The sequence below is a fragment of the Epinephelus lanceolatus genome, chromosome 4 (assembly GCF_041903045.1).
Source record: "Epinephelus lanceolatus isolate andai-2023 chromosome 4, ASM4190304v1, whole genome shotgun sequence".
NCBI classification, from domain to species: Eukaryota; Metazoa; Chordata; class Actinopteri; order Perciformes; family Serranidae; genus Epinephelus; species Epinephelus lanceolatus.
Genome location: NC_135737.1, coordinates 26,400,189 through 26,427,517, shown reverse-complemented (window position 1 = coordinate 26,427,517; position 27,329 = coordinate 26,400,189). Strand labels below are relative to the sequence as shown.

Here is a 27,329-nt window from a genome sequence, read left to right as displayed (position 1 = left end):
GTCTCCAACTCTACCACGGAAGTTGCCAATATTCCTCCCTGTCCTCAAACAGAGCGCCGCTCCTCATCCATTTCTCTCCCCTCCCTCCCCTCTCTGCTGTGTTGACATTTAAAGGGCTAGCGTGGCCCGGAGCACCGCGGTGTCATGCCCTTGGGCCTGAGATGCCCTCTCTCTCTCGTACTGCCTCTCACTCTTTAACTCTCTCTTTCTTTGGCCCGGCTGGGTCAGCACAATCAAGTCAGTAGAGCTTTGCCGGGGCAGAAGAAAATGGATTATGTCTCGAGTTTGAGCATGGCTATGCTGACCTTGGCTAAGAGGGGTCAGCAGAAGCTGAGCAGGTTTGGCAGATATCATTTCACAAATCTGGGCTAAAACAGCCAACATTAAATGTATGCATGAAAACTTCTTGGACCAATTTCAAAGGTAGCCGAGTCAATGAGAAATTCAACACAGAGAGAAGAGTTGTTGAAAGGGGAGTTGGGGTCATTTGGTTACCTTTAGTACTTTTAAGCAGCAATAGCTAAGCAAAACTGTTTGCTGCCTATTGTTAAACAGTCCTAAGTCAGTGTTAAAACTATCAGCTTCAGTGGGAAAATCTACCTGGTAATATCTCCTTCAACCATGCAATGATTGATCAGAATGCATCTATTAATAGAGCCTTAAAAATGTGCTCAAAGCTCAGTGCTCACTCAACAAAACTAAGAGTCAATGCCAAAGTCAAAGACGCCCATCAAGACCTATCAAGGTCATATAGCTAGAATGGGTCCTACTCGGGGGATATTTGGGGCAGTGGTAGGTCCCTTCATGGGAGGCTTAAGGGGACTTAAAGTCATCATTGCAAAATATGCCAATATGAGGGGGGCCCTTATTCCAAATTCTTTTAGGGGGGGGGGCAAAACATTGTCCTGGTTTGCCTCTCCTGACGGTGCACCCCTGGTCTACACAGACACGCTAGCAGCTCTGTGAGGCTGTAGTGAGGCACAGCAGTGCTTTGAGCTAAATGCTAACATCAGAATGCTAACATGTTGATGCTTAGCAGGTATAATATTGACCATGTTCAGCATTAGCTTAGTGTTTTAGCATCATTTGCTACTTAACAGTGAACGCAAAGTGCACCTGAGGCTGACGGGAATGTCATACAGATATTCGATCATAAACCAAGGTATTGGCTAAAATTTGAATTTTGACCTGATGATGGCAATACAGGAAAAGTCACGGGATCACCAAAGTCAGTGTGCCTCTTTCTCTGGGCACTATGGATATCTGTACCACATTTCATGACAGTTAATGAGATACCCCAGTTTACAGCAAAGTGGCGGACTGACTGACGTTGCCATCCCTAGAACAATGTTGCTTAGTGGGGCAAAAAAGAGGCAATACTACAAGAACTTGTAGTACCCTGTGCTGCACTAGGAGATAACTGGGGTAGGCATAAGCATATATTATTTATATAAAACCAATAAACCATCAAAGATATATTAACTTTTTTGCAAAAATATATCAGTGCATGATTAATTACAGTCTGGCTCATTTAAGTTTCTCGATTTCTGGACTGAACTGTTTGCCAGTTGGAGGGTTAAATGTCTGATCAGATATCAATGGCTGCTGTCGCTCCTTCAAGGTTTTTTTTGTGTGATTCAGAGAATTTACTCTAAAATTGATTGCCATGTAAGTAAATTCAAGTGAGTAAGAGACTTGATCAATCTGGTTAATATTACAGTCCCAGATTTAACCTCTTCCCAGGGCCCTTACATTGACAGAATATTTTGTCCAAGGCTTATGTATAAGGCTAAAGCTTCATCCAACTATAGGAAACCTATATATTTTTTTGCCTCTAAAGCTTCCAGCCTGCAACACTGACAGTCCTCTTTTCAGAGAGTCTGATGAAGAGAAGACAGGGTCGAGGAGAGGGCAGAGCACCTCTGTCTAACAACTTCACCTTTGTCACCTTCTCTATCTCACCTGGATAAATGCGCTACATGCCAAATTAGGCTGCGTACAGTAGGACGGAGAGATCAAAAGGACACACAGGAAGAAAACAGTTTACTCTCAAATTTTCACAGCCTCGCAAACACACACACATGCACAACCCTTTTCCATCCCATACCTGAATGTTTATCTCTTAATTGACCCTATCTGTGCTTATCTAATCTCTCCCTCCATCTTTCTGTCTCGAACTATCTCTCCATCTCTCTCTACGTCTCCCTCTATCTGGGCAGACACAGGGGCGTAATGGACAGGGGCCTCCACAGTAATTATTCAATCAGCCTCATAACCTTGTCGCAGGTTGGGCGGCCCATTAATGCACTCACCCAAATGGACCCCGCCACTTTGACTGCTAATGCTCCGGCTAGCTAGCAGCACAACAGGCTGAATGTCAGAAGTGTCATCTAGACAGAGTGTGAAACAATCTGCTCAATAGAGCTGAGTCGACTTATTCTGTAATGGCACAGTGGGAAATATATAGAAAAGGAAAGTGTGACTTCTGAGAGCACTGAGTGTAAAAATATACTGCGCCCACAGCTGTAGAGATCAACCTGTATCAAGTGTGACCGCAGGTGTTCGCAATGTGTTGCTGCAGTGCTACATATTCATAAGTGTGGTGTATATGTGTGTGTGTATACGTGAGTGTGTGTTTGAGACCTCTACCCTATAGAGCCGTGCTCTCTTGGCACGGTCTCAACAGCAACAGAGCGGAGGGCACTACGGCAAGCGTTCACAGCCGCTGTTTGCCGTGCGTTTTTCTCTGGCTGCTTGCTTGGCTCCCGCTCTGTTTATTTTCAGCAGGGACGTTTAATTAGGGCCTCCAGCTGTCAGAGGTTCGTTAGCGTGCCCCTCCTCTCCCCGAGCCGCCCCTCCCCGTAGGGAGTCAGGGGCATCAGGCAAATGAACACATTTAAGTCAAACAGCACGCAGACAGACAATAGCCCCACTGCCATGCCACCAGCTCCCCTAGGTAGAGACATGGTTGTTTTATGCCTCATCTCCCCAACCCCTGGGGCCCAATACAGAGGCTGGCCAAGACTGTGAATGTGGAGGCAGAGGAGCGCTCATAGCCCACTGGAGACGACATGCACGCTGCGATCATGCAAGGTGAAGAGCAGCACGAAGCCTATGCAGTGTAGAGTTTACAACAGAAGGAGGAAGAAGATTTTTTTTCTGACAATTTTCTTTTTATAATGACCAAATTCTGAAGAAACACTGAGGAAAATCCACAAACTACATCTCTTTCCTTTTCAGTTAGGACAAAGTGATAAAATACAGAGGATAGGTATGTCTTCTTACTCATGATCGAAACGTCCCTGGGGCCTTTGATATGAAATTTGCAACATACAAGCTGCAATTTTCGATAATTTCCTCTCCTGTTAATTTTGACACGTTTCACTACACAAAAACAAACCATACTCTTGCCCTCGAAGGGCTTATTCAGTTTCAATTTATAACTGACAGCCATTTGTGAATCATGATGCTGTCACAATTTGCAATGTGCCTTTAAGCGGTGCTCGCAAATCAAACTGTATTTGCGAAATGGGATCATCATTAAGCACCACCCCCTCTAACTCTCCCCTTGTTTCCTGTCACCTCTCAATTGTCTACGACTGATGAAAGGTCAAAAATTGCCTCCCAAATACGGCAAACACTGACATTAGTTTTCACTTAACATCAAAACTGTGTACAGCAGTCATTCTGGTAATTTTTCAGTGTTCACTCAAATAAAATTTTAGTGCTAACACTTTAAGACAGATCCCTTCTCTTGCTCTAACGCCCACCCGTCTCTACTTATCTCTATCTAAAGGTAAAAGAGGAGCACACATACAACAGCGATGTAAGATATTCCTGTGAATAATATTTTATCAAACAGAGAACGTTCAATATCATGGAAGATGTAGAAAACATGGTTGGAAATAACATGAACAGAATATTTGATGTAGCTAGTTTTCTATCTTGCCTTTCATGTTGTTGAGTAGTTGTAAATGAGTGTCTGGAGCGTCCGGGGTTTGGAAGTTTGGTATTCTGGTTGGAGGGCTGAAAACTACTTATCATGCATTACGGCCCCGGTTGGACCTCAGGATTTGGAAGTCAAAAGACTTTTTAATGTACAATTTTTCAGCTGCTGATCAATCGACAGCTGCTGGACATGAAGATCTCTCCCCCCCCCTCTCTATCAGTATTCCATATTCTGACTCGCTCGGCATTCTGCTTCCGTATCGGAGCGCCGGCTGCGGTTGACCTTGACGACTCTGGATCATTCCCAACCCAAGGTTCTCTTCAACTCTCAAGGGCCTTGGCGTCCCCCCCCTCGCCTGCTCTCTCCCTCACCCTCCTCCACCCCCTTCGCCTCTCCCATCATCCTCACCCCCCCATCTCTCCTAACCCCCTCTTTGCTCCTCCCTGGCCCCTGCCTGGGTCATTAATTATCTAATGGAATCAATACAGCGTTAGATTGGACCAGAGTGACCCCGCTCGCCCCCAGGTATCTCTGTGGTGATGAGGAGGAAGAGGAGGGTTCGGAAAAGGGGTGTAAAGGAATGATGATAACAGTCCGTATGTGCGAAACAGCGACATAGAGTCACAGCGTGGACCATCCCTAAACTGGAAGAATACAGAATAAAGAGATCAGCGATAAATAAATGATTAGAGAGGGGGAGACGGGTGTATGGAGGGTGTATGGGGGAGGGTGAGAGCATAAGTTGAGGCGGAGGGAGCCAAATCAGACGGGAAGAGAGAGAGAGAGAGAGAAATGATAGACGGATGAAGACATAGATGAAAAAAAGGAGAGAGAAAGAGATTTGCTAATGTTCACCCTTGGTAATCAATATCTTTCTCCTCCTTCTCTTTTATTACAGAGGGCTTTGGTGAGTGTTGCTTTGATGTCCACTCCTCATGGGCGTGGAGCTACGCGGAATCCAATCCATGCCTGTCATAATTACCATCTACCTCGGCCTGAGTATACACAAAAGAAATGCTCCACTTCACCTGCGCTGTATTAAATATGAAATTGAAAGTATCGGCGCACAGAATCCCATATTTACAGTGTTTACCAGAAAAACTACCTATTCTCTGAAGATTGCTCTCCAGTGATTTTTCTCAAATAAACTGGATGTCATTCCTCGCTCAATATTTAAAGTAATGAAAAAGGTTTAAGTATAATAACTCGAAGACGGGTGCAGACTTTATCTGGCAGTTTTAGGAACAACAAGGCACTTCTTCAGAACATAAAGGAGCAACATGGTCTTATTTGGAGCGACAGGATCTACAAAATAATCCACATAAAATAGGCAAGTATGTTAAATTAATACGCAATTTAGATGATTTCACAAAATATTCAGTTTAAATGCTTTAACCCTGTAGCAGAAGTAGCACAGCACATTAGGAAAAAGGGTAGAGAGAGAGCAGTGAGAGTGATCGCAGGACAGGCGGAAGATTTCAACAAATGGTTCAGCAGAGAGACTTAATGTTACTTATAACTTTGAGAATCAAATTTCATATCATATTTAAAAGAAAGGCAAAAAGTAAAAATATTCAGTCTATTATGAAGTTAACTGTCCTACTTGACAGGAAATATCTTGGGTCAAAATAATAGCAGCAATCTATTCTGGTGTTAAACATCCCGACCTCGATGTAATGCCGGGATAAAGGTGACTAAAGCGTGACTTACAGGAAAGTTGATGATAAAAGCTTCTTATTTCAAAAAAGGAATGCCGATGTGGTCACATGTAAAGAGAATACTGATAATATCCATATACAGTGTAAAAGTTATTGGTGAACAAATAGAAAAAGGTTGAAAGAAGGCAGAAACTTCTTCCTCTGACTGTGGGTCAGCTAAGTGGATGCAGGTCTCTATAAGGCAGAAGATGGTAAATCCACTCCTGCAGGCAGAGACCACATCAGCACTGACCTCCAAATAACCACAGGCCAAAGCACAGCACACAGGGTCACTCACTCCTTCCAACACACACACACACACACACCAACGTGTGTACTGAATAGCAGGACTTGAAAGCACACCATCATTCTGCACATCAGCACAGAGATGTCCACATGCTAATACAGACACTTCAATTAGCATGGTGCAAATGTCAGAGCTCAGAGCAGAGTCAAACTCTTGATAAGAGTTGCACAAGTTGTGTAGGTGTCTTGCAGCACACTGGGGAAACCACGATACCCGCTGGCCTCATACTATATTCCCACACACTGCTCGGAGCTTGGCGCTTTGTTTGAATATTTCCAGATAATTTATGTAACTTATGCATTATGTCATGGCATATATTAAGAACAAGAAAGAGGACATGAAGGAGGGATAGTGAGGAAGATTTGCACCTGATCTGACGTCCACTTTAGAGGGAAATGTGACTGTGAGTGTAGATGCCTATACATCGTGTGCACGTCACTAAGTAACCGCATGTGTGTGTGCGTAAGCGTGCGTGTGCGCCCAGCCTGGTGGATCCCTTCAGGCCGGCGTGTGAATGACAGCGGGGGTTATGTAAGGAGCCACAGCGGGGCCGGAGTGGACAGTCCAACCGGAGATCAGGTCAGCAGAGTGTGACACTAAACACATCTCCCTGACACCGCGCTGACACCCTCTGTCACAGACCCACACACTGTCTGTCAACGCTCTTCACACACACACACACACACACACGCACGCCGGGAGCAAGACGTGTGTGAGTGGCTGTCTGTCAACACGCCAGACACTGACCACCTTAGTGTGTGTGTGTAAGAGAGCAACAGAGAGAGACAAAAATATCAAGAGAGGAAAAAAAAGAGGAGGGGAGGGAGAGGTGAGGTGTCTGTCTACCTGAGAACTTGTCAATGAGTCACGAAAAGTGACTGTTTGCTTCTGTCTGCCAACCCAGATACGTTTATACATTACTGCTATTAATTTATCCACTCATGTGATCTTATGAAATGAAAACAGAGAATACAACTAACTTGAAAAGAGAACCAGATGTTAACCTCACAGCATAATCAGAAACACACATCAGCGCTCATCTTTAAAGGGGAAGCAAAATAAAACTGGCTGCTCGCTCGCAGAACAACTCTTTATTAGTGTTAAATTAAATTCAACTTTGTTCCATCTGCCGTCTTTAAACGGGACACTTTGTTGCCGACATTCGTACTCTCGCAAAGTAATCCAAGTCAGGGTCTGTCACACAGTCGCCTGTTGGCATGAACCGCAGCTGCTTAAACCCAAAAGCCAAAGAAGGAACCTGCGTCTGGGTCGAATAAAAAGGCCTAAACGTGGGTCACGACCAAAGCATCTTGCACATGCGAGAACTGGAACGGATGGAGAAGCTTACTTGCTCAGCGGGCCAGGGTATAAACTGTACCACGGACATGTGATGACACGGTTTAACCCTGTTTCGTGTCAGTTGTTGTTGCTACAAACGTGCATTGCTTCTCTTTATCGAAGCAACAGTCAACTAGACATTTTAAAAGCTGGAAAAAGATTAAAAAAAAAGCTTGTTTTTAGTAAGTTGCTAAAAACTGCCGGGTTACATAAAAGTATGGACAGCAACTCTTATATAGAAACACTCTGACACATGAAAGAGGGACTCTGTACTGCAGGTAGTTATTTGGTTTGAATTTATCTAAAGCACCTGCTATCTCAGCAGGTGTGTGTGCAAATGATGCTGCTGGGGCTGTACGAAACACAGCAGAATTTACAGCACAGGTTTTGGAGAAACATTCAGAGGGTGTGTAACACAAACATCCACATATGGACAGACACAGTCGTTCACGCAAATAGGCAAATAGGAAACCTTGCAGGAAATCACACAGATACCTTTACATTTGCACACACGTTTTTCCTTTGAGAAATAACCGTTCAACCATTCCGACTTTTACTTCATGTGATAAGCCTCCGACCACAACACCTGCAAATTATAAAAAAAAAAAACCTGAAATCACTATGTGATGGTTTGATGTTGTTATTTACTTTACAGCGGCAGCGAACACTGTGCGTTTGTCACAGTCATTCTGCCAATTTGGACCACCTGCTGCAAACACCCTGAAGGCACCGAATGTTACTGAGCCAGTAAACTGTGACCAATTCTGCCTCTGCAGGTGGAGACGGACACGCAGACGCTCACTCTCTGCCTCTGGTATCTCAAAGTCCACCACACATGCAAACACACACACACAAACACACATACTATTTATCAGAAAGTGGTGGGCTGGTATTTTTGCGCTCATTCAGCACAGAACATAAACATACATAATTATTTGGCTTATCTGAAAAGCAGCGGTTGGAATATTTGCAGTGGAAATGTTTTATCCACAACTTTGTGTAAAAGCAATAATGGTGCTTTCAAGGAAGAGCAAACATTTACCCTAATTATCTGATCAAATGAAACATCAATGTTGATTTATAGTATATTATAAATCTATGCTTTTATGCTAAAATATGCACATATATCTTTGTATTTTCTGTACTCAAATGTATAGTGAAAAGGGGACTCTTGTGAGCAGAGGACAGGTCAATTTTAAAATAAAACAGCTCAAGATTTTATTCTTTTTCTTTTATTCTTTATAATTTATGTAGGAAAAAAAACACTTTTACTTTTTACTAATTGCTAATGTGCCAATTTTAGCAAATAATTGTCGCAATTGTCTTCAGTTAGACTCAGCAAAAAGTTACCACCGCTGCATACGTGCAGATATTTCGTCACAGAGAAAGAGAAAAACAACTTCAGGTGTAAATTTAACAAGTTAAAATAAAACTATCTTTCGATTTTTTATAAAGATATGACAATCACATCATTTTAAACTAACAGCAAAAATCTGACAAAAGGTGACAACTTTATAACTGTGCGTATGTGTGTGTGTGTCCGGCATGTGTGTGAGAAAATCAAGCAAGAGAGTGACAAACTGTGTGTACACTCATGCATGTGTGTGTGTGTGCGTGTGTGTGTGTGTGTGTATGTTGACCTGAGTTGTTAGATCCATTATCTACTCACCTGACGGGCATTTCCAGCGTTCAGTCTGCTGCTGTTGATCTGATCCACTTTGTCTCCCTCCTCTTCCTCTTCTTCTTCTTCCTTCTCTTCTTCTTCTCCTCCTCTCCGGAGCCCCTGCTCTGCCCTGGCGGTGCCCCCCCACCACACCAGCTCCACCAGCACCTCGAGCTTAAACACAGCAAACAAACACTGTGTGTGTGAGCCAAGGGGGCTGGGACGGGGGCAGCGTCAATCCCCTCACTTTCACAAAAGCCGTGGCCGTGCAGCCGGACACATCGTGGACTCCCGTTGCAAAAGAGTGTGTGTGAGTGTGTGTGTGTATGTGTGTGAAAGAGAGAGAGAAAAAGAGAGAGGGAGAGAGAGGGAGAGTGTGTGTGTGTGCGTGTGTGTGTGTTTGTGTGTGTGTGAGCGGAGCTAGCTGATGTAGCTCTCCTTGGCTCTCAGACTCACTTCACCAACACTCTGCTCCGCTGCTTCTTGGAGATGGACTCGGATTAGGACACAGCCAGTGTGAGAATCTCTTTCTCGCTCTCTCTCCCTCACTACGTCTCTCTCTCTCTGCCTCCCTCCAGCCGGCATGCTCCCTCCCACCCTTCCTCTCTCCCGCTCACTCATTCACTCTCCTCGCTGAGCTTCTTTCTTTTCATTTCCTCTTGGGAAAGCCGTGCACACCAGTTGTCTCTGCCTTCAGCTGCTCCCTCTCTCCCTCTCTCTCTCAGTCACTAGTAAATATAAAAGGCATGCTTGTACAGCCCCTCGCCTCAGTCTCTCTCTGGCTCTCGCTCCCTAACTCGCTGTGTCTCATGCTTTCGTTTACCCCCACCTCCCTGTGCCCCCCTCACTTTCTTTCTCACTGTCAAAGCTGCCTTTCAAATGCTGATTAGCAGCCAGAGTAAAAGAGGGAGAGAGAGAGAGAGAGAGAAGGGATGACTGAAACAAGTGGGAGATTCCATCACATCCACACGTATTGTAAACTGTGACTCCTGTCCCGTGCAAACACACATACACAGAAACTTGTTTTTGTCGCTTAGGATGACATCACGTTGACTTACATTAATTCCAGGACACTTATGTTGACCTACTGTTAACCAAAAAACAAAGTTTTAACCATAGAAGTTCATGTTTATCTTGTAGGTAACACGTTTGTTACGCAAGTCCTCCAAACTAAATGAAAAGCCAACATTTGTCTTTGCCCTCCAAAACGACCCATATCTGACGCCCGCATCGTAAATCAGATATCATTTGTCAGTCATCTTAACAAAACTGTTACAAACATAATTCATATCGTCCGTTTTCTGATTTATTCATTTATTCATTCATTTTCCGTAACTGCTTATCCTGTTAGGGGACATGGGTGTGCTGGAGCCTATCCCTGCTGGCACTGGGCGAGAGGCAGGGTACACCCTGGACAGGTCACCGGACTATCACAGGGCTGACATATAGAGACAGACAACCATTCACACTCACATTCACACCTACGGCCAATTGCGAGACACCAATTAACCTGCATGTCTTAAGACTGCAGGATGAAGCTGGAAAACCCACACTGACACAGGGAGAGCATGCAAGCTCCGCACAGAGGGGCTCCATAAACTACAACAAGCTGTCACAATTTGCATCTTTGCATACTTACACTTGCTATTTTAAGTGCGTAAGTGTTTTCATACTGAAAAGTATGGCAAAATGCAATGCACTATGAGTACCCAGATGGTGTAAACATAACAGTCAAAAAGTTGAGTGTGGAAAACTTCTGTGGAATCATCCTCCTGTTTCGGTCTTGGAGGCAGACATCGTCTCCACATTCAGGAGTGGACTTAAGACTTCCCTCTCTGATAAAGCTTATAGTTAGGGCTGGCTCAGGCTTGTTTTGGACTAGCCCCTAGTTAGGCTGACTTAGGCCTAGTCTGCCAGGGGACCTCCTATCATACACAGAGTCCCTACTCTTTTTTTCTCCTTCTCTTTCTGTTTCTGAAAAGTTGGTTGTTCTTCATTTGCTAACAGTCATGTCCTATTACTGCATATCATGAACTCAGCTTCCTCTCTGGAGTCATTGTGCTCCACTATCTCGCAAGTTCCCTCGAGTCCAGACTATGCCTGGATCGTGGTCCAGGTTACACTGCTGTTGTGGTCCTGCCTGGTGCCTCCTACTATATATATACTTACAACATATATGCTACTGCTCTAATGTTGATCTGTTCTGTACGACATCTATTGCACGTCTGTCCGTCCTGGAAGAGGGATCCCTCCTCACTTGCTCCTCCTGAGGTTTCTACCATTTTTTTTCATGTTTAAGTTTTTTTGGGGAGTTTTTCCTTATCTGCTGTGAGGGTCCTAAGGACAGAGGGATGTCGTATGCTGTAAAGCCCCTGTGAGGCAAATTGTGATTTGTGATATTGGGCTTTATAAATAATATCAAAAATTTAATTGAACACTGGACACTTCTAACCCTCAATGTTCACCATCTTTACTAGATAGCACAAGGGGAGGGACAATCAAACTTGTGAAAATGGCGGTTGAGGAAGCTGCAGCGGTTGGTGCTGTGAACAAGTTAACAAGCCGACAGATATTTTGGTTGGCGACAATAGCAGTCGGTTGTTGGTTGTAATGCTCTATCCAGTTGCAATTTGCCATTTAAAAAGTAGATGTGATTGTCATTTATGGTAAGTGCACAACAGCCATGTTCAATTTGAAACAACACTACCCTGTAGAAAATGACGTACTGTGTGATGTAGTGTACACAGTGTACTGCATGGAAGTATCTGGATTGTGACACAGCAATGTCCACTACTTTTGCCTTTGCTTTGGAAGCTTAAAAAAAGAAACATATTACTACAGGTATTGGCTCAATTGCCGGTGCAAACAGCAGTGGAGACAGTAGGAACTGATGCTACTCAGCACCTCGATGTTTCTGGACCGTCTAGATCCATAACCATAAAGAACCTTTAACCACTTAATAAATTTACTGCTTAAACCAAATTGCTCCAAGGTTCCCTGTGGAGTTTTTGACCTCTAGTAGTTTTTTTTTCTGAGTGTTTTTTTTTGTTTGTCTCTTCCTAAGCGCATGCATGCACACAGGGATGACACACTACTCTCCTGCCAAAGGTTTCACACTATCCCACTAATCTACAGGTGGCGATAACACATTAAGATATGCAGAAGAAGACTGCAAACTAGTGAACAACTAGTTTTATAAGGCAGGAAATGCACAACACACATTTGTCAGAGCTTAGGGATACATTTTGGTGAGCAGCACTGAAGGGAAACAAATTTTTTTGTTTACTTTCCAGAGCACCTTTAACGGCCAGACACACCAAGCTGACATCAAAGAACTGTTGTGTCGCATCGGGACACTTGTGTCTCAGTCTCCCGTGCACTGAGCTGAACTGTCAGTCAGTGTGATTTCATTTATTGACAGGCTTCGCAATTCAACGTGCTGAATTAGCTGAAAAATAGCAAACGAGGGCTGACTATTGCCAACAACGGGGGACACACCACAAAACTAGGTATCAGCCACTCACTGATGGCGTGACGCTGACCACCGTCTGACCACTGGCTTGATGTGTCAGTGATTTCTGCTAATACATGTATGAATTCTGCTGCCAACTCACTCTGACATAGTCTACAAAGTAACATAGAATGGAAATACTCAAGTAAGGTACAAGTACCTCAAAACTGTGCAGTGTTTTAATTGTATTTAGTTATATTCCTCCACTGAGCGTCTGTATGTTCTGTATGTGCAACCTATAGTCAACATGTGCTCAGACCCACACACGTACACATACTTGCGGATGCGCACGCACACACACATGCGAGCGTATATGTGAACAAATAATCACACTCAGAGACTCACTCAAGTACTCTCTCTCCCACCAATCTCCCTCCCTCCTTCTCCCCCTTCCCCCTCTCCTCTGTTCGTTCCCCTTGCCCTCAAACACTACTCAGAATATTGATACATCACCCCCTCCTCCTTTTTCTCTCTCTCCCTCTCCGTCTCTCTCTCTCCCTCCATCACTCACTTTCTCTACTGAATACTGATAGGCTGTCTACTCCGTGGTCTGAGTTTCAAATCTCTCCCTCCCTCTTGCTGCCTCCAGTCGCTGCACCCACTACAAAAAAAAAAACAGCAACATAAAGGAGGAAATAGCAGAAGTTAATGCACTGAGGTAGACATAAATTCACTTAAGTACCATTTCAGATTATGTCAAGCTAAAAATGGGCTTAACATTGTGGAAAGGAGGGGAGAGGGGTGTCAGAAGAGGAGAGGAGGGGGGGGTGCTGCTTTGGTTGGCTGTCTTGCCAGCGGAAACTGGCCGAGCGGCTCGCAGCACTGTAGTGAACGGGCGGCCCGCAACAAAAGGAAAAAGACGTGTGAAAAGTTCAGGCAAATGAAGACGCATTCAGTGGTTTTTGTCCGACTCCCACCCTCCTGCCTCATTGTTGGGCATGTCGGCTATGGTGTGGCTGGGGGGGGGGGGGGGGGGGGGGAGTGAATGAGGTCGTCAAAGAGTCCCAGTGAGCCCCCTCCACTTTGCACAGACACACACACATACACACACATACACTCAACAGCTTGAAACAGCTGAGAGCAGGAGAGAGCGACAATAAGAGAAACAATACAAACAGAAAATGTCCTGCTTTTCTCACATGGATGGGAAGGTGGAAGGGCCTTTCAGGGTATTTGTGTGTTTAAGTGTGTGAGAGTGTAAGTGTGTGTCTGCGCAGGAGAGAGTTTTTGTGTGCCTAGTCTCTTTGGAGGAGGCTTTCTGTCTGCATTAGAAGTGCAGTGCGTCTGAGACACTGGGAGAGGGAGTGTGTGATTTTGTCCTCCAAGTCTTCCCCAGGCGTCCTTGAAGGAGACTTGCAGGGAATATCTGACTCTGTGTGTGTGTGTCAGTGTGTGTGTGTCAGCGTGTGTTTGAGCCCTCACAGGCTTAGTTTAGTACCGGAGGCTTGCCTCGCGGAGCAGTATTACAGGTGTTCCCTTCACAAATCAGGGTGCTCCTGGAAGTAAGAAAAACTACAACCTGAGGCTGAAGAATTAACCCGGCCTGATGGATGAGAAATGTAATTGAATCAAGTGGGTAAATAAGAGTAAAAATCCTTAGTCAGAGTGTGTATGTGTTTCTGTGTGTGTGTGTGTGTGTGTCTGCACATGCATGTGGAATAGCGTGTGACGACTGTTGCAGTCAGCGAGACAGTCACACCCATGTCTGGCCTTGTTTCTCCGCTTGTCTACACATGCTATCGGCTGTGGTCAGTTCGATGTAGTGACAGGAAACTGCCTTTTTCAGACACACAGTTCAAAGAGGCCAGTGATGGAAGAAGAGAAACTAAAAACATGTCGTAGCAGAGGAATATAATTAAAAGTAAAATGACTCATTCTGCAAAATAGACTTTTCAAGTTATTATTAATTTACTGTAGCTGGACGAGGTAAAGCTAATTACAACTACTGTGCTACTACAGTTGTATTTGAATAGTTTAATTTATACAAGCATCATATTTCAGAAGATTATCACTTGTTTTGTGTCTAAAATCTTGACATGCAAAATAACTAATTCTTTTCAATGACTTAAAACCCACTAGATGTGTGTGGCTGCAGAGACTCTGCCCTCTGTCTGTATTTCCTTCTTATTTTCTGTGTTCCAGATGTTTATAGACGTGTACCCTTACAGCGATCAGGTGAGGTTGAAGCTTTATAAAAAGGGAGGGACCAGATGCCAGACTGTGAGCAGCAGGCATCCAAGAAACGCAGTGCCAAAAAAAAAACCCCATAAAAAACAAATACAATGAGGCAAAACGCCAAATGAGAGTGAATCTGGGGTTGGCTTTTACTTTCTCTTTTGCTGGCTAGCATACTTACAAACAGTACCAGATAAACCCTAATAAGATAGGGTGAATTCATGAAGAAAACTTTCGAGTCTCCACGGTGAACAAAGAATCCAAAAACAGAAAAAAGTCTTAATGAATTGAAGTCACAGGGAGCTCCATTTAACAACAGCAAAACTTTATCAAACATCCATTTACAAACTCTCACACAATTTTTGCAGTATAATCCAAGACTCATTTATCCAGTTTTATGTTCAGTACTTCCCAAACATATACATTTTTACTCACCCCAAAACATTGCCACATAACGAGTAGCGCGCTTGTGCTGTTTATGTTTTAAATATTATGGTTTTAGGGTAAATGCTTGAGTTTGGGAAGTACTGAGAATGCAACTGGATAAAAGAAACTTGGAATATACTGCAGGAGTTGTGTGAGAGTTTGTCAACAGATATTTTGATATAGATTTGCTGTTAGTCAAGGATCCCTGTGACTTTAATTCACGAAAGATTTTTCTCAGTTTTGCAAGAAAAACAAAATTTTCCTCTTGCATTAAAAGTAACATGGGGTGAGTAATTCATACACAAATGATCATTTTGGGGGTGAAGAATTTCTTTAAGAATATTACATATTTACTTCAAGAAAAGAATGAAAAGGAGCTTTAAAAAATGAACTGAATCTGAGGGTAAATGTTCATTTTTGACATTGGAAACAGTGATTTAACAAAAAAAGAAAATTGTTAAATCAACGAAAAGCTTTTAAATCTAAGAACTTCAATCAACACCTTTAGCTGAGGTTAGCGATCCTAAATGACAGGGAGAACAACATGTGGCAATTGAATGTTTAACACTGATCACATTTACTGTGTGTCTTCTGAACTACCACAGACTGCTTTCTGTTTCTGTGGGAAGTAAACACGGTGAAAACTGGCAGACTCTTTACAGCTAAAACACACCGTGTTTGTGCAGTGAATTAAAATGAAGTTGCTCCGCTGAAATACTTCCCAAAATAGACTGGGCTACATCACACATACACATATTTAGATTTTAACATACAGTAAACTGAATGTACAGACCACACAAAGAGAAAACAATCAACATTTAACAAATAAATGGTCCTCCTCTTTTAGATGATAATGTTTCTTTGAAAAACATTCAACATAAAGCAGTGTATGCTGTAGAAAATGATCTAACACATGTAACTACGCTCTCATCACATCATCTTTTCTCATCATCAAGTTTAAGTTGGCCAACCAAAGAGATGATTTCTTCCTGATGGAAGTAACCTAAAGGGGCACTGTGCCAATTTTATACATAAAAATCAGTTTAGTAGTCTTGGCAAGTACTTGTTAGACCAATAATACACTGCCTGGCCAAAAAAAAAGTCACCACCAAAAAAAAAGGTCATACACTCTAATATTTCGTTGGACCGCCTTTAGCTTTGATTACGGCACGCATTCGCTGTGGCATTGTTTCAATAAGCTTCTGCAATGTCACAAGATTTATTTCCATCCAGTGTTGCATTAATTTTTCACCAAGATCTTGCATTGATGATGGTAGAGTCTGACCGCTGCGCAAAGCCTTCTCCAGCACATCCCAAAGATTCTCAATGGGGTTAAGGTCTGGACTCTGTGGTGGCCAATCCATGTGTGAAAATGATGTCTCATGCTCCCTGAACCAGTCTTTCACAATTTGAGCCCGATGAATCCTGGCATTGTCATCTTGGAATATGCCCGTGCCATCAGGGAAGAAAAAATCCATTGATGGAATAACCTGGTCATTCAGTATATTCAGGTAGTCAGCTGACCTTATTCTTTGAGCACATACTGTTGCTGAACCTAGACCTGACCAACTGCAGCAACCCCAGATCATAACACTGCCCCCACAGGCTTGTACAGTAGGCACTAGGCATGATGGGTGCATCACTTCATCTGCCTCTCTTCTTACCCTGATGCGCCCATCACTCTGGAACAGGGTAAATCTGGACTCATCAGACCACATGACCTTCTTCCATTGCTCCAGAGTCCAATCTTTATGCTCCCTAGCAAATTGAAGCCTTTTTTTCCGTTTAGCCTCACTGATTAGTGGTTTTCTTAGGGCTACACAGCTGTTCAGTCCCAATCCCTTGAGTTCCCTTCGCATTGTGCGTGTGGAAATGCTCTTACTTTCACTATTAAACATAGCCCTGAGTTCTACTGTTGTTTTTCTTCGATTTGATCTCACCAAACATTTAAGTGATCGCCGATCACGATCATTGAGGATTTTTTTCCGGCCACATTTCTTCCTCGAAGACGATGGGTCCCCACTATCCTTCCAGGTTTTAATAATGCGTTGGACAGTTCTTAACCCAATTTTAGTAGTTTCTGCAATCTCCTTAGATGTTTTCTCTGCTTGATGCATGCCAATGATTTGACCCTTCTCAAACAGACTAACATCTTTTCCACGACCACGGGATGTGTCTTTCGACATGGTTGTTTAGGAAATGTGAAGCAACTCATTGCACCAGTTGGGGTTAAATAACGTGTTGCCAGCTGAAAGATAATCGCCCATGCAGTAATTATCCAATAGGAGGCTCGTACCTATTTGCCTAGTTAAATCCAGGTGGCGACTTTTTTTTTGGCCAGGCAGTGTACACCATCAGGTTGCATTATGTGAAGTGTAGGAAGCAGTATTGTTTTGACCTGTAGTAAAAGCCAGAATAAACTGCAGGAACACCCCTGAGTATCAGAGGGGAGCCTTGATACAAATCTGTTAAAAATAATATTTGTCTTTAAAGGTATCGATGGTATTGATAGGATGCAGCATTTCTGCAACATTAAAAATCATTAGTTTCCTTCTGCCATCAGCTTCTGTCTCGAAATAAAATACTTCCCCCGAGCCGCTAGCCGTAAGTGAAGTATTTAAGACTATGAAAATTTAGCCCGGCAGAACACAACATTTTCTTCACCTTCCCCTCAGCAGCACACACGGATGATAAGTATAAAAGGGTGTTTAAGATAACTGCCATAGAGTAGATAATATTCCAAATCTATCAGACAATAATTCTTTGAGGGCATGTGGCCATTAAGGAGCCATTTCGCCTTTTGTTGAGTATGCTCCTCCATATTTCATTGAGATGCATATCGGCCTTTCACACTGTCTGCCTGCTCCGCTATTCTCTATTCAACAGTGACCCATTGCTCCCTGCCATACAATCCTTCACCTTTCTGGGCTTAAAAGTAATTACCACTTTAATTTGCTGTCCGCTTTTGTGCATGCCTGAGTGTATCTGGAGCTGACTGGAGGGCTTACTGTGTGTGTGTGTGTGTGTGTGTGTGTGTGTGTGTGTGTGTGTGTGGGTACATGTATGCTTACATGAAGTGCACGTACTTAAATGTAAGCACGGAGCTGAAACAATGAGTTGATAATTTATTAGATAGGAAAAAAATGAACTCACAACAACTGTGATAATTGATTAGTTGTTGTAAAAGTCATTTATCAAACTAAAGTAAAAATACTGGTTGCAGCATCTCAAGTGTGAGGATTTTCAAAGCAGTCCCACTCCAAACTCAAATACCGACACACAGAGGCATCCTTTGCTTGGTATGAGACACACCAAGTGGCGGAATTTTTTGACGCCCCAAGCAATGGCTGTAGTATAAAGAGCAAGAAAGTCCACACAGGGTGAAAGAGGAAGTGGATGGTAGGGGTGTAAATCACCAGTTTCATCATAATACGATATTATGTCTAATCTTTGGACAACAACGCGATATTTGCTGATATCACAAAGCCACAATATGATTTTGATTCAGTGTGATTTCAGGGCCTGCAATTGAAATGAGACGAAATTATCTGCCCATTTAACAGAATCAGTTACAGAAGCAGCTGCCACCCCTTACTTTTCTACTTTTGGCCATAAGCGATAAAAGCAACACATAAATTATGTAAATAACTGTAACTGGTTCAGTGCAGTGAAGTTTACTTTAACTCCATTAACACATAACAGCACATGGGATACGTTAACCTTCAGGGCTTCCTGCAAGAGAGTCGTTTCTGGAAGAAACCTTTTCACTTTAACCCAATCATCTTCCTAAAACCTCAGGTCTATCTGGCCTAAATCCTGAAGGCAAACTTCTCCCAACGACAAAACAAAGCAAAAGTATCACATTCAGCTCAGTTATAACTGTCAAAAACAACAAAACAACTATTTTTGCTAGTCGGCCATTATTAGCTTAAGCATGTTTACATTACATAAATTAGCCTCGCAGGTAGCAGACTTTTTCCTCTACTCGTAGCTTAACAGATTACATGTAACGTTATTATTTTTCTTACTCATTGGTGGTTTAAGTCACTGCACCTCCCGACACAACAGTATGGTTGAATATCAGCCTACATGCACGTTTTTTCAGCCAAACAGAGCGGCTAATGTTGCTGTAGCAAGAAGTTAGCAGAGTGAGATGCCCGTCCAAGCAGGTAACGTTATGTCGTGTTTTTATTTCATAGCATCATTGTTTACATACGGCATGTGCTCCGTCTGTTGTCCTGTATTTTCTCCGAAATCCAAAATATTTCCACTGTGCTGATTTATTCTCGAGTGTATAACATTATCCTCATCGTCTTTCTCTTGGCTTTCCTGCCGTCTGCCTGCCGCTGTTTGATGGTGACACAGATTTTCAAAATAAAAGCACATCCAAAAGATGATAATATGGATCCATGCTCTCACTTTGCATCGATGAAACTGGATCATATCGATATATCAATCCAGATCGATGGATCGTTAAACCCCTAGTGGATTGGTCAAACAAACTTCAGACTTTTACCCAGGAGACCGCTGTTTTTATCCTGTCTGAAACCAGAAGTCAATCAAGTTACTTTAATGACTGTGTGCTGGTAAATGTTACATGCTACGCTTAAGTGACATATGTCACTTGACATTACATTATATTATTAACAAATGTAGTTATTTTAAACCAGACCATTATGTTTCCTTTCTTAGCCATGGAATTGTGTTGCCTAAACCTAAGGAAGTAAACCTAAAAACAAAGTGGTTTACCAACGTTTAAAGTCTATTATAAAAAGACACAATGCATGTAACCAGCATAAATTGACACACCATCCTTGAACGTCCAAAACCGGCATTGGAGGGATACTACAAGTGTCACAGTTTGACATTTAGGGCCACTGACCAAGTGTCGGTCTTTGGCAAGCTGGGAGTGAGAATGTGTTGGGATTTTTCCCACTTACATATTACTATAATTTAATAGTCTGATTTTGGATTGTTGGTCAGATAAAACATTTTAAAACAACTTTTTTTCTTCTAGACCAAATGGTTCAATGAATTGGGAAATTGATAAATTAATCGAAAATGAAAAAGATCATTAGTTGTAGCCCAAAATGTGAGTATATGAAGTATTCGTGCACATTTAAATTTTCATGTGCTTAGAAATACAAGGAAGGTGAGCACATTTGTTTTTCATGGACCCAAATTAAAGATATATTTGTGTGACTGTATAAATATAAATCTGTATGTGTGGACTTAAAAGTGTATATAAACGTGTGTGTTTTGTATTGTTTAATGTGCGTGCCTGTGCATGTGTGTGTGTGTGTGTGTGTGTGTGTGTATGCTTATGGTTAGCCTCCCATTGGCCCAATTACTCCAGAACCAAACCCCCTCTGCTTCCCTGCTTTCCCCTAAAATCCCTCACCCCTCTCACCTCACAGTCCCAGCGGTGGACCCCCTCACACACCCCAACCTTCCACCCCCCTCTCCGCAGCCCCGCGCGGGCCAGATTGTCCATCACAATACTCCCGACCCCTCACAGGACCTCCACCACCTCTACTGTACCTTCTGCTCCCCTCGTCTCTACAAGTCCCACTAAATCACTCCATCTTTTGCCCCCTCCTCCCCTCCTCCCATATCCCCCCCCTCCATTCTTCCCCCCTCTGCCCTCCCTGGTCCCAGGTGAGCTGACGACACAAGGAGAGCAGAAACACTCGGCGAATATTAATGGTTTGATCTGAATATTAATAAACCATGCATCTTAATGATCTTTAAAAAAAAAAAACAAAGAGCCACAGTCGAGCGCTATACTGCCAGCAACACACACAAACACAGAGAAGCCGATGCAAACACACACACACACACACACACACACACAGTGAGCTGAACTATCTGTCCTGTGCTGTGTAGATTAGTTAAAACAGGGCCTTATCCTCCAACCTGCTGTTTAAATGCTGAGCATCACGTTCAAGACAAATGTGTTGTCTTTTTTTCCTCTCAGTAAATGAAGACACCTCTCCTTTCCCACGTCCTTCTCCTCTATCTCCTCCTGTTGCTCTCTTCATTTTCTTTTTATCTCCTTCTACTCTTTTAGTTCAGGCAGTACCCCCTCCCTCGCGCTGCCTCTCACAGTTGCCCCATTTCACCCCTCCCTCTCTTCCTCTTTACCTACTCCCTCCCTCCTCTTTCTCCCCCCGCTATCTCCCCCTCTCCCCCTCTATCACTTTCTCACTAGATTACCCCATCTCTCCCTCGCTCCCTCTCCCAGCCTCACCTACTCGATATTCCAGCCTTGTTCTCCTGCAGTCTCCAGCACAACTTTCTGACCCACTTCCTCTCTCCTCCCTGGCCCCCTGATCAAAGCCTGCAGGACGGCATCGCCTTGGGCAGAGGAGAGGGAGAACGCGAGATGGGGGGATGAAGGGATCGGAGCCGAGAGAAGAGAGGAAGAGACAGATAGAGAAGGGATAGAGCGGCACGAGAGAGAGGGAACAGAGAGATCACAAGGACGGGAAGAGGAGCCAGGTGCCCTCTCAGCCCAAGGACAAAAGCTCTTCCTGGCTGATCACACACACACTCAGCGAGTCCTGTCAGCGCCGTCATTCCTGGTCATGTACGTTATGTGTAAAGACAGCGTTGACATTAATGCGGTGTGATAAAAAAAATATAATTTTTTTTTCTGCAGCTCAAACCCCCAAAACAACTCAACTTTACAAGTGATGGCCATTAAAATTCAACAGGATGTTTAATAAATTACACTTTCAGATTACATGTTGTCCCATCTTGTTATTCTGTTTTGCATTCAGGCGTTGCACAGGTGAGCGCACTGACAATGTGTATCTGTATCTCAGCAGGTGTCACTCAGGGTGTAAACTCTCCTTGTTATGAAGTCGTTTTTGTCTTAAAGCCTTATTTCCTTAAAAAAGGTGAAATAAAATCGTAAGCAATGCAAGTGGAGGAAGAGGGAATATTTTTCTTCCATAATCAAGCTGCATTTTTACTTGATTTTAATGCAATCAACTACCTTCCCCTTCTTTGATACAGACAGTCTTTTAGAAAATTAGTACAAAATCCATAACAGAGTGATTTGCGCTAACTTGTCCCAACAAAATAAGTGTTTTAGGACTCAGGTAAAGACTTGATAAGATGGAGATTTCTTGCAGTGCACTGCCGTCTCCTCTGTGGAGTCGTTATAATTTTAAGAGCCTGGGTTCGGGATGTAAGATCTGTCCATCCCAGTGGCCGTGTCGGTTGGGCAGTTGGGGCGGGTGGGGAGGATGGAGGAACACCAGCCTATTTGTACCCAGAGCGAGGTGGCGTGTACTTTAACATTCCCCGCGCATCCCGACAAAGAGCACTAATTATAAATAAATTAGGGACACGACACGGTGTGCCACAGGGGGACCAGCCAGAGCAGTCACAGAATAGAGAGACTGATAGAGAGAGAAGGGGTTGTGTAAAAGAAACAGAGAGAGGTAGGAGGGAGGGAGAGGAGAAGACAGAGAGGAGCAGACATAAGAGATTTGGCAATGACATAGAGGAGCAAGTAGGAGAAGAAAGTAGATAAGAAAATAGAGGAATGGAGCATGGGGAGGCCTGGGGATATAGAAGGAGTGGAGGGAGGGAGTGTAAGCGAGCGGGTATACAAGGCCTGAATCCTCAAAATATAGCTTGAACATACATCTGGTGCCAAAAAAAGTGACAAGATTCTCTCTAGATGACGGAGGCAATGCAATATGTTTGAGCAGAGATAGAAAAAGGTGGCAGGGAAATTAACAACCAAAATGAAACAGGGGGAGACAGTGTCTTAAAAATATATATACCCAGTACAAGATGAAGTCCACGGAAAGAGCAAAATGGAAAAAAAATAATCGTCGCCGCATCTGTTGGAAATGGATTCCTGTTATTTTAAAACAAATAATACAAATCTGATTAAGTAAATACTGTATAATACAATAATCATAAGGTGGCGATATCTACCAGAGCGCTCTACACACACTAGTAGTCAACACTCCCTACCTGTCACTCAAGCTTATCTGAGATGACTTGTCAACCAAGCAAGTGTATGTCAAGAGACTGCCGTGTGTGTGTGTGTGTGTGTGGAGAGAAGAGAGATCTGTTTCTGTTTCTTTGTGTCCGTGTGCGCACAGATTTGTGTGTTTGCCCGTGTTTGTTTGTTGCGCTGTGTGTGTTTAGCATCAGAGTGCATGCATGTGTGCGTGTGCGCAGGGAGTGAACCTCGCCACTATCTAAATGGATCACACTTCAGAGTGTGCCGCCATTTCTCAGAAGCTGCCATCTCGGCACAGACAGACAGACAGACAGACAGACTGGGCGGGGTGGGGGGGTGGGAGACAGGCTCAGCCGGCTTGCTCCACTCAAGGTTATGTCCTGCCTGAAGTTGAAAACTGATGACTGTCGCTACAGCGGGAAAATGTGACGGAGTTTGAGAGGAAAAATAAGCGTGGTCTTTACGTGCGGGCCTTTCTCCGTGTGGTGTGATGTGAATGTCTTAAATGATGGAAGTTAACAACCTGCCTGCTCGATAAAGCCAGGAGACATTTATCGTCCCCGAACAACTGCTTTGTGTCTCTCTTTTGGGCTGGGGGTCAGAGGTCAGCCGACTGCGACACAGACAGAGAAAGGTCGACTGACTGACCTGCGATTGGCCCGTGACATGGCGACCCCCCACTGACACCGTGGTAGCCATGGCTACTGAGCTGCAGACAAACATGATGTCAGAGTAAGACTTGGGGGGGGGTGGGGTGCAGGAGAGAGGTCAAATAATAACTCATCTAAGATTCCGCTCAACACGCACACATTCACACCCAACTAATCTCCCATTAAAATCATTATTTTCCGATGTGAAGCTGCTCACCTCGCCCGATTTGCAGAACTGACACACACAGATGGATCTGCAAAGTGCAAATAATATAAAAGCACCGGGGTCTCCATTATCAAAGTCTATGCTTGTGTCTATAGTCTCTAAACTTTCTGCACAGAGGAGAGTTAAAGAAGAAGAAAGGTAAAGAAGGGAGGGAAGACAAGAGAGGAGCAGCTTGTTGCATTAGCATTCCACCAGCAGAGAGGCTGTCTGTTTGCCTCTGGCAGCAGCCGAGAGAGGGGGACACTCTCTGCATCCTCACACAGCTCGTCTATCTCTCCCTCTGTCACTGTCTATCTCTCGCTCTGTCTGTCTCTGCCTGTCTCTCTCTCCTTCGCTCTCCCTGAGTCTGTCTGTTACATTTCTCCCTCCACTCTGCCACTGCCTGTCACTGTTTTTCTACACTCTGGACAATTTTCTCTGCAGTCTTCCTGTATCTCCCTATCACTCTATCTCACACTGTCATCTTTCTGTTTATCTTTCTCTCCACTAATTTCTATTTTGCCCCCTTTCTCTTCGCATTATTTTCATTCAACACCTCATGTGCCCCTTGTAGTCTCCCCTAGAAATTATACTGTTCACCGCCGACTCCAGCCATGACTGCCAGAAGTGAGTCATGAAACTACCTAGTGTGTATCATGATGTTGGCAGGTATGTCTGCGTGACTTTTTAAGTAACACATCAGATTTATCTGTCAATAACAGCAGACATACAGTAAATAAATACAGATTCAGGAAGCATTTCGTGCACACCTGTGTTGCTGCAACCCTGAAACACATGCTCACATATTTTTTCACCATTCATTCCTGCTATAATCACCTCATTAGATCGTTTCATTAAAATGTTAAATGTATCATAGAATAGTGAGCTAATCTAAATTTAAAATTAAATTCTATGACAGCGCCGCTGAGTGTAAACACAGTGCTGCGGGTCAGTGTTGCAGGATGTCAGCTAAGTGCAAAGGCAAACTCCCTCTTTGTTGCCATGGTGATTTTAATAAACACAAGCCTTGACCATCCGGTGCATGCAGATACATAAAAAGCAATCCATTTAAATAGTATCATGTTCATTTTCAATTATTCATTGAATGTATTAAAGGTTGCATTTTTTGCATTAATTATTAAACGTAATTCCTTCTGTAAATGAATACAAGGAGGGAAAATGGAAGAGTGCAGCCGAACCAAAACATGGAATTTCATCTTCCTCTCTCAGACTGTACGACGGTCTGAAGAAAACAGATGTTCATTTAGCACCTTATCTCTATTAGAAGATGGCAGCAAGTGGAAAAATGTACTGTGGAGTATAGAAGTAGCTGTATGTTTTATACTCAGGGTTGGATTTGAAATGAGGTTCAAGTGCTGATCTTAAGCTTTTCAGTAGTGTTTAATTTAGTTTAGTGAACAGTCTAGGAATCGTTATCAGTTTTTATACAAAGGACAAAACAGCAGCAACAAAAATAAATATGATTATTAGGGCTGTCAAAATAACACCTTAATTGCAATTAATTAATCACTGAAAAAATAACATGTTTAAAAAATGAACGCTGATTAATCATGTTCCGTGGTGCCCTTAGACCCAGTGTCATTGAAGGCCACAGTGGCTTTGTCACATTATGGAGGCAGACGAGATGATGCTGCTTGGCCCAATTAATGGAATACTTACATTTAAAAAACACCCAGATTTAACTGTTGATAGGAGCACCATCTCTGCAATTTCTGCAGCAAGGATTTTTGTACCACTGGAGTACTTAAAGCCTGAAATATCATAATCAACGCAAAGCACTTAGCAGCAAACCCAGAGGTCCGAGCTAGCACAGCCTCTGATGCTAGTGCTAGCATCTAGCCTTGTCAAGCCACACTTGACCAGGTGTTCAGACGCAAACTGAGTAAGTCTACCTGCAACTGACTAACTAACTCCCTTGCAAAATGGATTGCAATGGACTGCAGCCCAGTTTTGGTGGGAGAGGACAGGGGGACTGTTGTGTCCAAAATCCAGCAGCTTTACTATGACACATTTGAATTGAAAATTTTTAAGTAGTTTCACAGCAAAAATTGATGTATGTGATTAATTGAGATTAATTAATCAAAGAGCATGTAATTAATTAGATCATTTGTTTTAATTGCTTGACAGCCCTAATAATTATATAGACAAGGCAAAGTGTTTATGGGACAAACATTGAAATATGATTGACCTGTTATTGCTCAGTTAGCCAAATGCAGAAACCCCTGAAACAAACACAAAGTGAAGCTGGTTAAAGTACAGATCTGGTAGAGTGTCACCAGGGATGATACCAAGTGTCTGCTGAGGTCTATGGGTTGTTACTGACCGCAAAGGCTTAGACACCAAATGTCAATATGATGACATGTGCTGTATTGTAAAGGAGCTGTATGTGACATTCAGAGCATTAATATAGCAGCCTATCCCAAGTGACATTCGGCGAGAGGCGGGGTAGTCATGGGCTCTGCTGGAACTTTTCTGTCTTATATTCTACATTCTACATGTGCGCTTTATTAATATGTATATGTATATATGTGCACGTGTATGTATATATACATATATGTGCGATGTGTATATCTTTTTATCTTAATATTTTCATACTTGTACGTGTCTGATGGCACCTTGGGGTTGTGAGAAAGCGCAATTTCGTTCCCATGTACTCTGTATGTGGAAACATACAGACAACCATTCCGTTCAGATTCACACCTACAGCCAATTTAGAGTCACCAATTAACCTGCATGTCTTTGGACTGTGGGAGGAAGCCGGAGTACCCAGAGAGAACCTTGGGGACACGAGGAGAACATGCACAGAGAGGCACCCCCACCCTGGAGTTCGAACCTCTTGCTGTGAGGTGACAATACTAACCACTGCACCACCGTGTCGCCATTTTCCCTCTTTGTGTGTTGTTATCCGAGCGTCTCTGTTCTTCACTTAAGTGCTGATAACACCATCCTGACCTACGTGGATGGAAAGCCCTGGCTTGAAAGTTTGGCGCCCAACATCTGGTTCCCTCAGATGTTAACACTGTTAGCTCTGTCAGCACTGTTGCCATTGTTTGCACTGTTAGCACCATGATCTGAGCACAATTCACTTGATATAAATGTAAACACCTAAAGTTAAAAGCAGCTTTAATCGTTTCGTTTAAAATCTAATATGTTGGATCAAGTAAATGTAATACAGCACCTTTATTGAATAGACTGAGGGTGCTTTACAGTAATGGTTTGAGTAAAAGAAATAAAAAGACACAATGTCAGAACGAAAATACAAACAAATAAAAAATAAAACCAGCACAGAGCCAAACAACAAAAACATGTCACTGTCCTCCTACTTACAGGCGGCACTGTTTGTACAGGTGTGTGCACCCATTTGACTTCAATTGTCAAGAGAGGGAAAAAGTGCTCTGCG

General features: G+C 43.2%; 1 protein-coding gene across 3 annotated transcripts in view; it reads right to left on the bottom strand.

Moving 5' to 3' along the window:
* npas1 (neuronal PAS domain protein 1) overlaps positions 1–27,329 on the bottom strand; it is an 83,056-nt gene that overhangs the window by 37,499 nt on the left and 18,228 nt on the right. Inside the window, exons 1-2 of one of the 3 annotated variants that reach the window (XM_033631847.2) lie at positions 9,411–9,686; positions 8,961–9,128 (exon numbers count right to left, since the gene is read on the bottom strand). The exons of 1 other annotated variant lie outside the window; for it this stretch is intronic. The gene's annotated coding sequence lies outside the window, so the exon portion shown is untranslated. Of the gene's footprint in view, positions 1–8,960; positions 9,129–9,410; positions 9,687–27,329 lie in introns of those variants that run through there. One more of the 3 variants, XM_033631845.2, reaches the window with a different exon arrangement.